Below are 12497 nucleotides of genomic sequence, written 5' to 3' on the forward strand. Positions count from 1 at the left end.
GAGATACTAAACCATCTCAGACACCCAGGTGCCCCCATATCTCTAATTCTTATGTTATGCCTTCTTCAGTAATATTTAGAGAAACTTAGAGAACCTTGTCAAATGCTAAGTGTGTATAAATGCTGTTATTTTCAAAAGAATAGGTGCTTGGTAGAAATAATTTAGCAAAGTAGGAAGAACATCAAGTTTTATGGGATCAAGTGAAGGGATTGCCTAGGTGTGAGCTCCATTTCTGCCAGATTCTGTCCAGAGTGACTTTGACAAAATCAACGTCTACCTCCTCTCCTCTTAGGTTTATTCCCACTTGTTGAAAAAAAAAAAATGTCCATACTACATTTTACATAGTTCGCTGTAAGAACCAAATGAAACACTAGGTGAATCATAAATGGTGAGGAGTTAAGCTAAATCACTTACTGAATTTTCAAAATATTTATTTTATTGTGAAATGTTCCAGTATTTGAAATGGTAGGAGCTAGAAGGGATATATGCATCTAATGACATTTTGTTTAAAAGGCTTCTAGTACCCTCAATTTCCTTGTTATAATGGCCACACTTACTTTTCTTTGGTACAAATTCAACACTGATAACTTTCATTCTAAGCATAGTGGTTTAGGATACTGATTGGGAATCCAAATTCATGAGTTTGACTCCCATTTCTGTCACTTATTAGTGAGCACGTTAATTCTTACTTTTTACTGCCTGTTTCTTCCTCGTAATGGGGATTATAATAAACACCACTTACCCAATGAAGTTATTTGGTGTATTAAATGACATAATACTTGTCACACACATAGTGAGGAACCAAGTATGATGGCTATTTTTCTTATTTTCACACCAGCTTACCAAGGCTAATAAAGCAAAAGCACTTATCCCACCTAGAGGCTACTTAATCCCCCCACCTGTGTCCCCCAGCCCATCCATTTCTCTTCTTCAAAGACCCTGATTCTTGCTATACTTCTCCCTTTTCTCTTTCCTGAGAACTTTTGATTTTTCAATGTTTATTGTATGATATCCTTAAGCTTCATAAATCTCAATTTTTCACCAATAAACAGCTCTTTGGTTAGAACATGAGAACTTATGTTCCAAATGAACTTTCCCTATCCTCTCTATTCTTGCCTTTCCATGCTTCAAAAAATCCTAAATAAACTACCTTTGGGGGGAAAAGGTAACGCTTTGAAAATTCCTATGTCTCGTATAAGTTCATTTCCAACTTCTTGATTCTATAACTTCTCTCCTTCCAACCGCCTAAACATAACTTCTTTCTTAACCTTCTTTTATTTTTCTCCGTTTCATTGAAAGAAGACTCATTCATTTTCTTGGCTTCAGTGATAATCTCTATGAGGACAACTCAAAAAACTCTATGATGGGAACTGATCTCTCTCTGGTCCAACTTTTCATTGAATGGTTTATCACAAAAATAAAAAAAAATATTTACTCCAAACACAAAGTTTCCACTCAGAATTAACCTTTTTTTTTTAAATTTACCTGTCTCTGTTAATAATGTTTCCATTGTCCCAGTCCCTCAGATCTGAACCTATAAAGATATGTTTGACTAATTCCTCTTATTTATTCACTATATTCTGTAAATATAGAGAGCCCCATAGTTTTACTTATAAAGAATTATTTTGTTCTTCACCTTCTTCCTAGTCCAGAGTTATGGGCCACATTTCAACCATAATCAAATGACAGTTATAGCTCTTTTTTTTAGCTTTTCCAGGATTTCTGTTGCTTTCTCTTCCAATTTTTCTGATTATAATTAACAGCCAAGAGAGATAATTACATTGGTTTTCATCTTATGAGCCCCTAATTGAAAGCCTAAAAGTCCATCATCATTGCCAGACCAAATCTAAAGTCCAGTGACGTGTTTTCAGATTTCCCATTACCCGAATAAGACATACTTAAAATGCTCATAACTCATTACTTTGTAACACTTCTGTTCTGCTCAGGCTTACCTCTTTAATGCTCTCCAAAAACATTTTGCAGCATTGTTTACTCATAGCTGCAACTGTTATATGAGGATATGTCTTTTCTACCACCAAACAAATTAAATCACACTGTATTAGTCAGATTTGTATATGTCATAGTTGAGTAAGACGCAATTCTTAGTTATTAGTAGTTTACAACAACAACAAAAATTTCTCACTTGTGCTGCCCTAATATCAGTAACTCTGTGATTCTTTACATAATCTCAGTGCTTACCTTAAATTCAGAGAGTAGACTCACATATGACCATGACATTTTTCTTGTGGAAGTCACATTAAACAAAATGGTAGGGGTTGTTAAAGCTTTTCCTCTAAGTGTAATATTTCATATCAGTTCACATTCCTCTAGACAAAACAAGCCACTTTGTGAAGCTTGATGTCAGTAAACTGTCTACAACTGAAGGGCAGTGACATGTTCTTATTACTTGAAAAGGATGCCTTTTCACATTAAAAGGCAGAAAAAATCCCATGGCCAAGCCTGATTTCATAGAATTAGGATGTATTTCCAAAAAGTGGAACAGCTAGCATTTTGAAAAAGTATAAAGTCTACTGCAGCTTACTCTGCTTGTCACAAATATTGACTTCCTACTCTTTTGCCCACCAAATAGGCACACAAAATATACTCATATCCTCCTCAAGAAACAAAAGTCAACATATAAGATCAACATGCTAATCTTATGATATTCTATATCAGATCAGACCATGGATGCTCTTGATTTACATATTTAAGAACTAAAAAGGCAAATTATATGTCCACCACATACCCTATGATAGTACAGGTACATTAAAATACGTGGACATATTTATATTTGGAAAGGAAAAAATAAGCATCATATGGCAGTGATGGGCCAATAGTAATGTTCAAAAGTGGCTATAGAGAAGTTATGAGGCAAGCTTTCCTGGACAGGATGTGAGTTCTGAATCAGACTCTAGGTCTATTCCTTCAGAGCAGCTACCTGGTGTGCTATTCCCTGTATTCTCCAGACCACACAGACTTGCTGCTTTTATGAATTCATGGAGTACTAGTAATAAGTGTTATCACAATTTGTGTGTTTATTTTAAACATTCTGAACTTATTTCATATATATTAATATCATCCTTCTAAACTATTTGTAACTATTTAAATTAGAGAAACTGAATCTTAACAGTGTTGCCAATGCATAAGAATGCATGTATGTAGTAGCACTTAGGGCAAATTACTGGAAGTACAGTAAAAAGACGTGACCATTTGATTCAAGCTGACCCTTTCTGAAGATAAGCTAGTCCACCAACTGGAGTTCCAAAAGTCACAACTTTATAAGAATTATGTACATAACAAATGGTGCAAGTGTGTATATAACAGGCTGATATCATTTTTTAACCTTTTTTTAAATTAATTTATTTTCAGAAAAACGGTATTCATTATTTTTTCACCACACCCAGTGCTCCATGCAAGCTGTGCCCTCTATAATACCCACCACCTGGTATCCCCACCTCCCACCCCCCCGCCATTTCAAACCCCTCAGATTGTTTTTCAGAGTCCATAGTCTCTCATGATTCACCTCCCCTTCCAATTTCCCCCAACTCCCTTCTCCTCTCTAACTCCCCTTGTTCTCCATGCTATTTGTTATGCTCCACAAATAAGTGAAACCATATGATAATTGACTTTCTCTGCTTGACTTATTTCACTCAGCATAATCTCTTCCAGTCCCGTCCATGTTGCTACAAAAGTTGGGTATTCATCCTTTCTGATGGAGGCATAATACTCCATAGTGTATATGGACCACATCTTCCTTATCCATTTGTCCATCGAAGTGCATCTTGGTTCTTTCCATAGTTTGGTGACCGTGGCCATTGCCTCTATAAAAATTGGGGTACAGATGGCCCTTCTTTTCACTACATCTGTATCTTTGGGGTAAATACCCAGGAGTGCAATTGCAGGGTCATAGGGAAGTTCTATTTTTAATTTCTTGAGGAATCTCCACACTGATCTCCAAAGAGGCTGCACCAACCTGCATTCCCACCAACAGTGTAAGGGGGTTCCCCTTTCTCCTCATTCACCCCAACACATGTTGTTTCCTGTCTTGCTAATTTTGGCCATTCTAACTGGTGTAAGGTGATATCTCAATGTGGTTTTAATTTGAATCTCCCTGATTGCTAGTGATGATGATCATTTTTTCATCTGTCTGATAGCCATTTGTATGTCTTCATTGGAGAAGATCTGTTCATATCTTCTGCCTATTTTTTTTATATGATTGCCTAAGACCCAATTTTTAACCAGATTTCTGATTGTCCAGTCACCATTCGCCAGGTCTCTGTTCTGGAATCCCTCTTTTGATGGGACACCTGAGGTAAAAAAACAAATAGGACTCCTCACATCCCACAGAATGGCCCCAAATGCTTGGGACTGGGCCAAATTCCCAGAGAGGAAGACTCGTCCATTGCCCATGAGGTCACCAGGACATTTCATGGCTATCAGTGTCACCATATCCAGAGACAAAAGCCTGAGCAAGCGCCTCACACTCATCCTTTGTTCATATCCCAGGGAGTTCTCCTCACGGTCTGTAGATCAGTCCTGCCATACATAGGACCCGAAACCTAAGCCGAGTTTGTGTTTTTAGAAAACTGTCCCCACAGCCCTGTTCCACACACCCTACAGGTGCAGCCCATTGGAGCCAAACCTGAGGACTGTACCAACCCTCTCCAAGTGAATTCTGCCCATTCCATTGGCCACAACCGTACAAATAGGATAAACCTCCAAAGCCCCTGAGGCCATCCCAATACTGTTGGATGCCCAGGACAAACAGGGGAAATCTGAGCCCATTTGAGCACTTACCAGCACTCATACCTATAGACAGATGTCCCCAGAGGTAAATTGGAATGAACAGATCCCTAGGCCCTAATCAGATCCATTGCTTTGGTTTCCAGGCATCTCTCCTCAGAGGCTTGGATTTCAATACCAGCTTATGGCTGTTTCCTGAGGCACCCATCAGAACAAATCTCGCCTCCACATGGGAAACTTGTGTGTTGGAGCTCTGTCTAAGCCTCTGGTTAGGAGAATCCTTCAGGGCCCCAGTGCCACCGCCTCATTCCAAGATCTCCATTGACACAAACCCACATCAGGACCCACCCTCAAGAGAGTCCATTTCAACTCAGCCCCCTCGGTTGCTCCCCCAGATCCAGCAGATCTAACCTGTCTTGTCGTTAGGAGACAATTGGAAGGAGAGGTGGGATGCCCATCCATCCATCCTTAGAACCCTGCTCAGAATCGTTCTGTATGGGAAGTCCTGGAGCCAACCAACAGGTCTCAATTGTCCCGCAGAAGAATCTTTGAGGTTTGAACCATCTCACAACTCCTATCATGGGAAAACCTCCATGGCTTCGGATCTACACCCCCTTCATGAAGGGGCCATCAGGGACAGAAACTCCAACTTGAGTGATTGTCTGATCCTCGCCCTGACCTCAGATGCACGAGATCTCGATTCAGCTCTGCAGAGTGTGCCTGCCATGTCCTCGCCAAGAAACCTAAGGCTAGCTTGTGTTCTCAGACTTCCGTCCTCACACTCCTGGCCCACAAGCCCTCCAGTTGGCAATTCCAGAACTTCAATGCAGCACTCTGCCTGCCCTCCAGAAGAAAAACATTGCCCTCTGGGGTTACCCAGAAACCCCAAATGAAGATAAACCTGCATGCCACTTGACTGTACCCCATTATACAGGCTGCCTTGGGCACTAATGCCCCTTCTGACACAGCCTGATCCTGGACCTCCTGGCCCACACCTAGCCAGCTGGCTGCACACTGAGCACATTGGACCCGCCATGGACTTAGGTCGTCATCTCTTCCCAACCTCGGTTTTCAGGCTTCAGAACCTAGTTCTTATCTCCAATCGCTGCTCAGGGGTGAACATGATGCAGAAATCAGAACTCCTTTTCCATGGCAAGAAACCGTGTGGTTGGCATGTTGCCAACGTTCAGTGTAGTTGAAACCAGTGTGGCCCATGAGGTCCCGCCCATGCTTGAGGGCCACATTGGTCACATACATGCCTTGTGACCCTCAGCGTGAGCTCAGTCCTCAAGTAAGGCCTCTCAGTGGCAGGACCAAGAGCCCGCATATGTGGCTTGCCATGTCCATAGGCTCCCAGGCCTAACCAGAGGGCGGGTATTCCAGTTGTCTGTACCCAGTGTTCTGCATTGGAATCCCTCTATTGGGTGGGACACATGAGGCAGAAAACAGGACTCCTCTATTCCCACAGAATGACCCCAAACTCTTGGGAGCGGGGCACATCACCAGAGAGGGAGACTCTTCCACGGCCCATGAGGCACCCCCTACATTAAATGACCATCATGAATAAAACATCCAGAGACATAAACCTGAATCACTGCCTCTCACTCACCCTACTTTTTAATCGTGAAGAGCTCCCCTCACAGACTGTAGATCACTCCTGCCATAACCTCCGCCCCAAACCTCAGCCGAGTTTGTGTTTTTGGACGTCTGTCCCCACAGCCCTGGCCCACACAACCTCCAGGCTGGGGCTTCTGGAGCCACACCACAGGACTGTCCTGCTCTCTCCTAGGAGACTATGTCCATTCCATTGCCCACAACCCCACAGAAAAGGAGAAACCTCAAGTCTCCCAAGGACATCCCACTACTATAAGCCACCCTGGACAAACATGGGCATCCTGACACAAGCTGAATAACTACCTCCACACAGACACACAGACAGATATCTGCAGAGACAGTAGATTGAACCGGACATGTCCCTAGACCCTAATCTGAACCCTTGCTTTGGTTTCCAGGTGTCACTCCTCAGAGGCCTGGGTTCAAAGACCAGCATATGTGGCTTTGCTGAGGCACGGGACAGAACACCTCTCATTTCCACATGGGAAGCTTCCTCGTTGGAGCTGTGTCAAACCATTCAGTTTGGGGAACCCTTCAGAGTCCCTGAGCCACCGCCACATTCCAAGGTCTCCATGGCCACCAACACACATTATGACCCATCCTCAGAAAAGTCCATTTAAACTCAGTCCTCTGGGTAGCTTGTGCAAGAGCCCACAGATTAAGCCTGCCTTTTCGTGACCAGCCAGTGGGAATGTGAGGTGGCGTTTCCAGGCATCCATGCTTAGACACCTGCTCTCGAGTCTTTCCGTATGGGGCGTCCTGGAACCATCCAATAGGACTTGACTATCCTGCAGAAGGAAACCTTGAGTTTTGGAGTGGCTCACAACTCCCAGCATAGGGAAACCTCCCTGCCCTCATGACGCCCCCACCCCCTTCAGGAAGGGGCCATCATGAACACAAACTCCAGCCTGAGGCAACGTCTCATACTCGCCCTGACCTCAGATGCCGGAGATCTCGATTCAGCCTCTTCAGAGTGGGCCTGCCATGCCCTCAGCCCCAAACCTAACACTAGCTTGTGTTTTCAGACTTCCTTCCTCACGCTCCTGGCAAAGAAACCCTCTAGACTGGGAATTCTGGAACCACAACACAGCCTTTTGCCTGCCCACCAGAAGAAAAGCACTGCCTTTTGGGGCTCTCCAGAAACCCCAAATGAGGATCAACCTACTCATGCCTAATCCATACCCCAATTGGATAGGCTGCCCTGGGTACTAATGCTCTGTCTGACACAGCCTGAGACCAGACGTCCCAAGAGACAAGGAGACAGCTGGCCACACACCCAGCACATCGGACACGCCATGGTCTTACGCCATCATCTCTTTCCAACCTGGGCTTTCAGACATCTAAACCTAGACATTATATCAAATCCTGGCACACGTGGGTACCTGAAGCACAAATCAGAACTCCTCCTTCCCCATGACTGTAAAGCTTGCTGTTGGCATGGAGTCACACCTTCAGAGTAGGAGAAACCTTCATGGCCCCTGAGGCCAAGCCCAAACTTGAGTGCCACCTTGGGCACAAACTCGCATTGTGACCGTCATCATGAGCCCCACATCAAAGTAAGGCCTCTCAGGGCCTGGACCAAGAGCACGTATATGGGGCTTGCCAAGCCCCAATGCTCTCAATCCTCAGCAGAGTTCGAGTTTTCCAGTCGCCTGTACCCAGGCCGTGATCTGGAGTCCCTCTCCTGGAGAAACACCTGAGCCAGACAATAGGACTCCACCCTTCCCACAAAATGACCCCAACATCTTATATCTGGCCCAACTCCTCAGAGAGGGAGACTCTTCCATAGCCCCAGAGGCCACCTCTACATTACACGGCTATGTGGGACACAACATCCAGAGACAAAAGCTTGTGCGACTGCCTCCCATTCACCCTTCTTTCATAAGCTGAGGAGCTCCACTCACGGTCTGTGGATCCATCCTGCCATACCCTCAGCACCACACCTACGCTGAGTTTGTGTTTTCAGACTCCTGTGCCCACAGCCTGGACCCACACACCCTCCAGGCTAGGGCCTATGGAGACACAGCAAAGGACTGTGCCGGTCCTCTCCAACAAAACTTTGCCCAATCCATTGGCCACAACCCTCCAGATTAGGACAAACCTCCAAGGCCTCCGAGGCCATGCCAACAGTGTAGGCTGCCCTGGACTAAGAGGGGCACTCTGACACCAGCTGATCAATTATCTCCACTTACACACTCAGACAGTGTCCCCAGAGACAGAAGATTGAAACGGACAGGCCCCTAGGCCCTAATCTGAACCCTAGCTTTGGTTTCCAGGTGCCTCTCCTCAGAGAACTGGTTTGTAGACCAGCATCTGGAGCTTTTCCAAGTCACCAAACAGAACCTCTTTCATCTCCACATGGGGAGCATTTTTACTGGAGCTGTATCAAACCCTTTTGGTAAGGCGAATTTTTCAAGGGTCCTGAGCCACCAGCACATTCCAAGATCTCCGTGGACACAAACCCACATTATGACCCAACCTCGGGAGAGTCCATTTCAACTCAGCCCCCTGGGTAGCTCGCCCCAGAGCCAGTAGTCCAAACATGTTTTGTCGCAAAGAGCCAATGGAAATGCGAGGTATGCTGTACAGGCATCCATCTTTCGAACCCTGCTCTCCAGTCCTTCCATATGAGACGTCCTGGAGGCATTCAACAGGACTCGGCTGTCCTGCAGATGGAAAACTTGTTGTTTGGAGCAATGCATAAACTAGTGGATGTGCTGGTGTCAAAGGTGCTGTGCAGGATTCTCCAACCCTGATGGTTTGGCACACGTCGAAGGGCAAGATTTCCTTCTGGGGACAGGAGATGTTCTTTTGTGTGTCTCAGGGACCACATGTTATATCCTTAGTTGGTATTCCAGAGCAGGACCCTGAGGACAGATGCCTGAAAACCTAATCTAGTGTTCCAATAAGGTCCTAGGGGCATGTCAGGTTCAATCTTCTGACCCAGGAACATTGACTTGGCTGTCTGCTTGGATATAGATGATCAGTGTGTTTCAGACTGGCATTTGCGTCCAGCATTGCCTACAATATTGGGGTGGGCTGTGGGGCCTTGCATGTTTCTCCTAAACTGGAAGGTTTGGGCAGATTTAACAGGTGCAGTTTCCTTGGGGATGGCAGGCACAGTCCTGTGGTGTGGATCCAGAGACCCTATCCTGGAGGGCATATGAGCCATGGTTTTGGGAGAGAAGTCTGCAAACACAAATGTGGGTTAGGGTTAGTGGAAAGGTGATCGCAGGTCCAATGCATAGACCTTGAGTTCAGCTCATCAGGAACTGTAATTAGGGTGAATGGAAGGCAATAACACAGACTTTTCTATCTGGATTCTGTGTCCAGGATGGACTGATTGCAGGTGTGGTCTCTTGGGTCCATTGGAGACATTACCTCACTTAGGATCCTGGTGGCTCTCCTCAGTTTGGTGGCTTTTTTGGGGAAGGGAAGGGTTCTGTTTTCCATCTTAGGGGTGCTCCAAAACAGGGATTCCTGAGACGAGATCTGGATCTGGGTCCCTGGAAAATCCCACCAAGTTTTAGGATTTGGGCTTAAGGGCGTACCAGGCCTGCAATGTGGAATCATGTTGGTGTAACTGAGAGGGCTTGTTTGAAAGCATGCTCAGGCTGAGGGTCACATGTCTGTTTGTGCCCAGGGAGGCCCTCAGGAGTGGGCGTGACTCATTGGTCTTATAACTGCTCCAACTTTGAGGGTTGGACAATAATCCCAACAGCCAGGTTTATTGCCATGGGGAAAGAGGAGTTCTCTATTGTGCCTCAGGTTCCCCCATTGGCAGGGATTCCAGCCAAGGTCTTGGGGCAGGTGACTGAATACCAAGGATGGGTAGGGATGAGTTACTGAGGCCATGGCTGTCCCAAATTCTAGATATAGGGCCTGCTTTCTGGTGGCTGAAACTCGGTCGGGGCTCAGGCTTTGTCAGACACAGCACTAGTGGTCGTGGCATCCTATGAATCGGGATTGACTCAAGGGCCGAGCAGATTGATCCTCCTGTGTGGTTTCTGGGCAGACTCACCAGGCACTTCTTCATACGCTGGGCAAGGCAAAAGGATGCATAATGGCTCCAGTTTTCCCTATCAAGAGGTCTTGGGGACCAGTCGGGTGAGGATGGAATTGTAAACAAAGGTTACGGTTCAATTCAGTGGCAAGCGGAAGGCATTTCCAATTTGCAGCAGTTTATTAGAGACACCCAGCACCGGATTAAGGGTGGATGTAATATGTTTTCTCACACTGGAGTTTGTGTCTATGATGACCGACCAAAGGAGGGATGGTGTCAAGAGGCCATGGAGGAGTTCACACCCTGAGGCTGTGAGCGGCTCCAAACAGTAAGGTTTCCTTCTACTGGGCAGATGACGTCTGGTTTGTTTGTTCTAGGTTCTCCCATGTGGAAAGTTTGTGAAGCAGAGCTCTCCAGCATGGATGCCTGGAAATCACACCTCCATTGACCATTGCAGCTGAGGAACATGGCAGGTTCATTCTGGTGGCTCTGGGGCAAAGTACAAAGGCCTTGAGTTGACATGGAATCTCTTGCAGATAGGCCACAATGCTGGTTTGTTACTAAGGAGATCTTAGAATGTACTGGTTTCTAAGGTGACATGCATGATTCTCCTACCCTGAGGCTTTGGCACAGGTTGAAGGACACGGTATCCTTCTGGGGACAGGAGAAGTTCTGTCAAGTGGCTCAGAAACCACATAATATGTCATAAATTGGTATTTCAGAACAGGCCCCTGAGGACAGATGCCTGAAAACCTAATGGGGTTCCACTGAGGACCTAGGGGCATTTCTGGTTCAATCTTCTAAATCACGATCATTGACTTGGCTGTCTCCCTGGAAGTAGGTGATCAGGGTGTTTCAGACTGTGCATTTGCGTCCAGAGCCTGGCAATATTGGGTTGGGCTCAGGGGCCACACAGGTTTCTCCTAATATGGAAGGTTTGGGCAACTCTGATATGCACAGTGTCCTTGGGGATGGCAGCCTGAGTTCCGTGGTGTGGCTCCAGAGATCCCATTATGTTGGGCATGTGAGCCATGGTTTAGGGAGAGAAGTCTGGAAACACAAATTCGGGTCAGCGACTGTGGCAATGTGATCGCAGGCCCAATGCGTAGACCTGAAGAGCAGTTCGTCAGGACTTTAATTAGGGTGACTTGAAGGCAGTAGAACAGGCCTTTATCTCTGGAATGTGTGTCCAGGATGGCCTCGGAATGCAGGTGTGTTCTCATGGGTCCATGGGAGACTTTTCCTCTCTATGGATCTTGGCGGCTCTCTATAATTTGGTGGCTTTTTCTGGGAAGGAAGAGTGCTGTTTTCCATCTTAGGGTTGCCCCAAAACAGGGATTCCAGAGACGGGCTCTGGTCCTGGGCATCTGGGACATACCACCAAGTATTAGGATTTGGGTGTAGTGGTGTATGAGGACTGCAATGTGGGATCATGGTGGTGCAACTGAGAGGGATTGTATGAAAGCATGCTCAGGCTGAGGGTCACAATGCCTGTTTGTGCCCAGGGCAACCCTCAGATTTGGGCGAGATCTCATTGATTTGGGCGAGATCTCATCTCTTGTAACTGGCTCCCCCTTTGAGGGTTGGACACCCATCCCAACAGCCAAGTTTCCTGCCCTGTGGAAGCAGGAGTTCTTTAATGATCTTCAGGTTGCCGCATTGGCAGGGATTCCAGCAAAGGTCTGGGGACCAGTGCCTGAATACAAAGGATGGATAGAGATGACATACTTGGGCCATGGCAATCCGAAATGCTAGATATGGGGCCCACTCTCTCGTGACTGACACTAAGTCGGGACTTAGGCTCTGTCAGACACAGCATTAGTGGCCAGGGCAACCTATAAATTCCGCTTCCCTTGAGGGCCAAGGGGATTGATCTTCATGTGGGGTTTCTGGCCAGATTCACCAGACACTTTTTTTCTATAGGGAAGGCAGAATGCTGCATTGTGGCTCCAGAATTACGTATCAAAGGGCCAAAGGACAAGACAGGTGAGGACGGAATTGTAAACACAAGCTGTGGTTCAATTCAGTGCCAGGAGGAAGGCAGTTCCAATGTGCAGCGGTTTATTCGAGACATCCAGCACCAAAATAAGGATGGATGTCAGATGTTTGCTCAACTGGAGTTTGTGTCTATGATGAC

The sequence above is a fragment of the Neovison vison genome, chromosome 7 (genome assembly GCF_020171115.1).
Source record: "Neovison vison isolate M4711 chromosome 7, ASM_NN_V1, whole genome shotgun sequence".
Lineage (NCBI taxonomy): Eukaryota > Metazoa > Chordata > Mammalia > Carnivora > Mustelidae > Neogale > Neogale vison.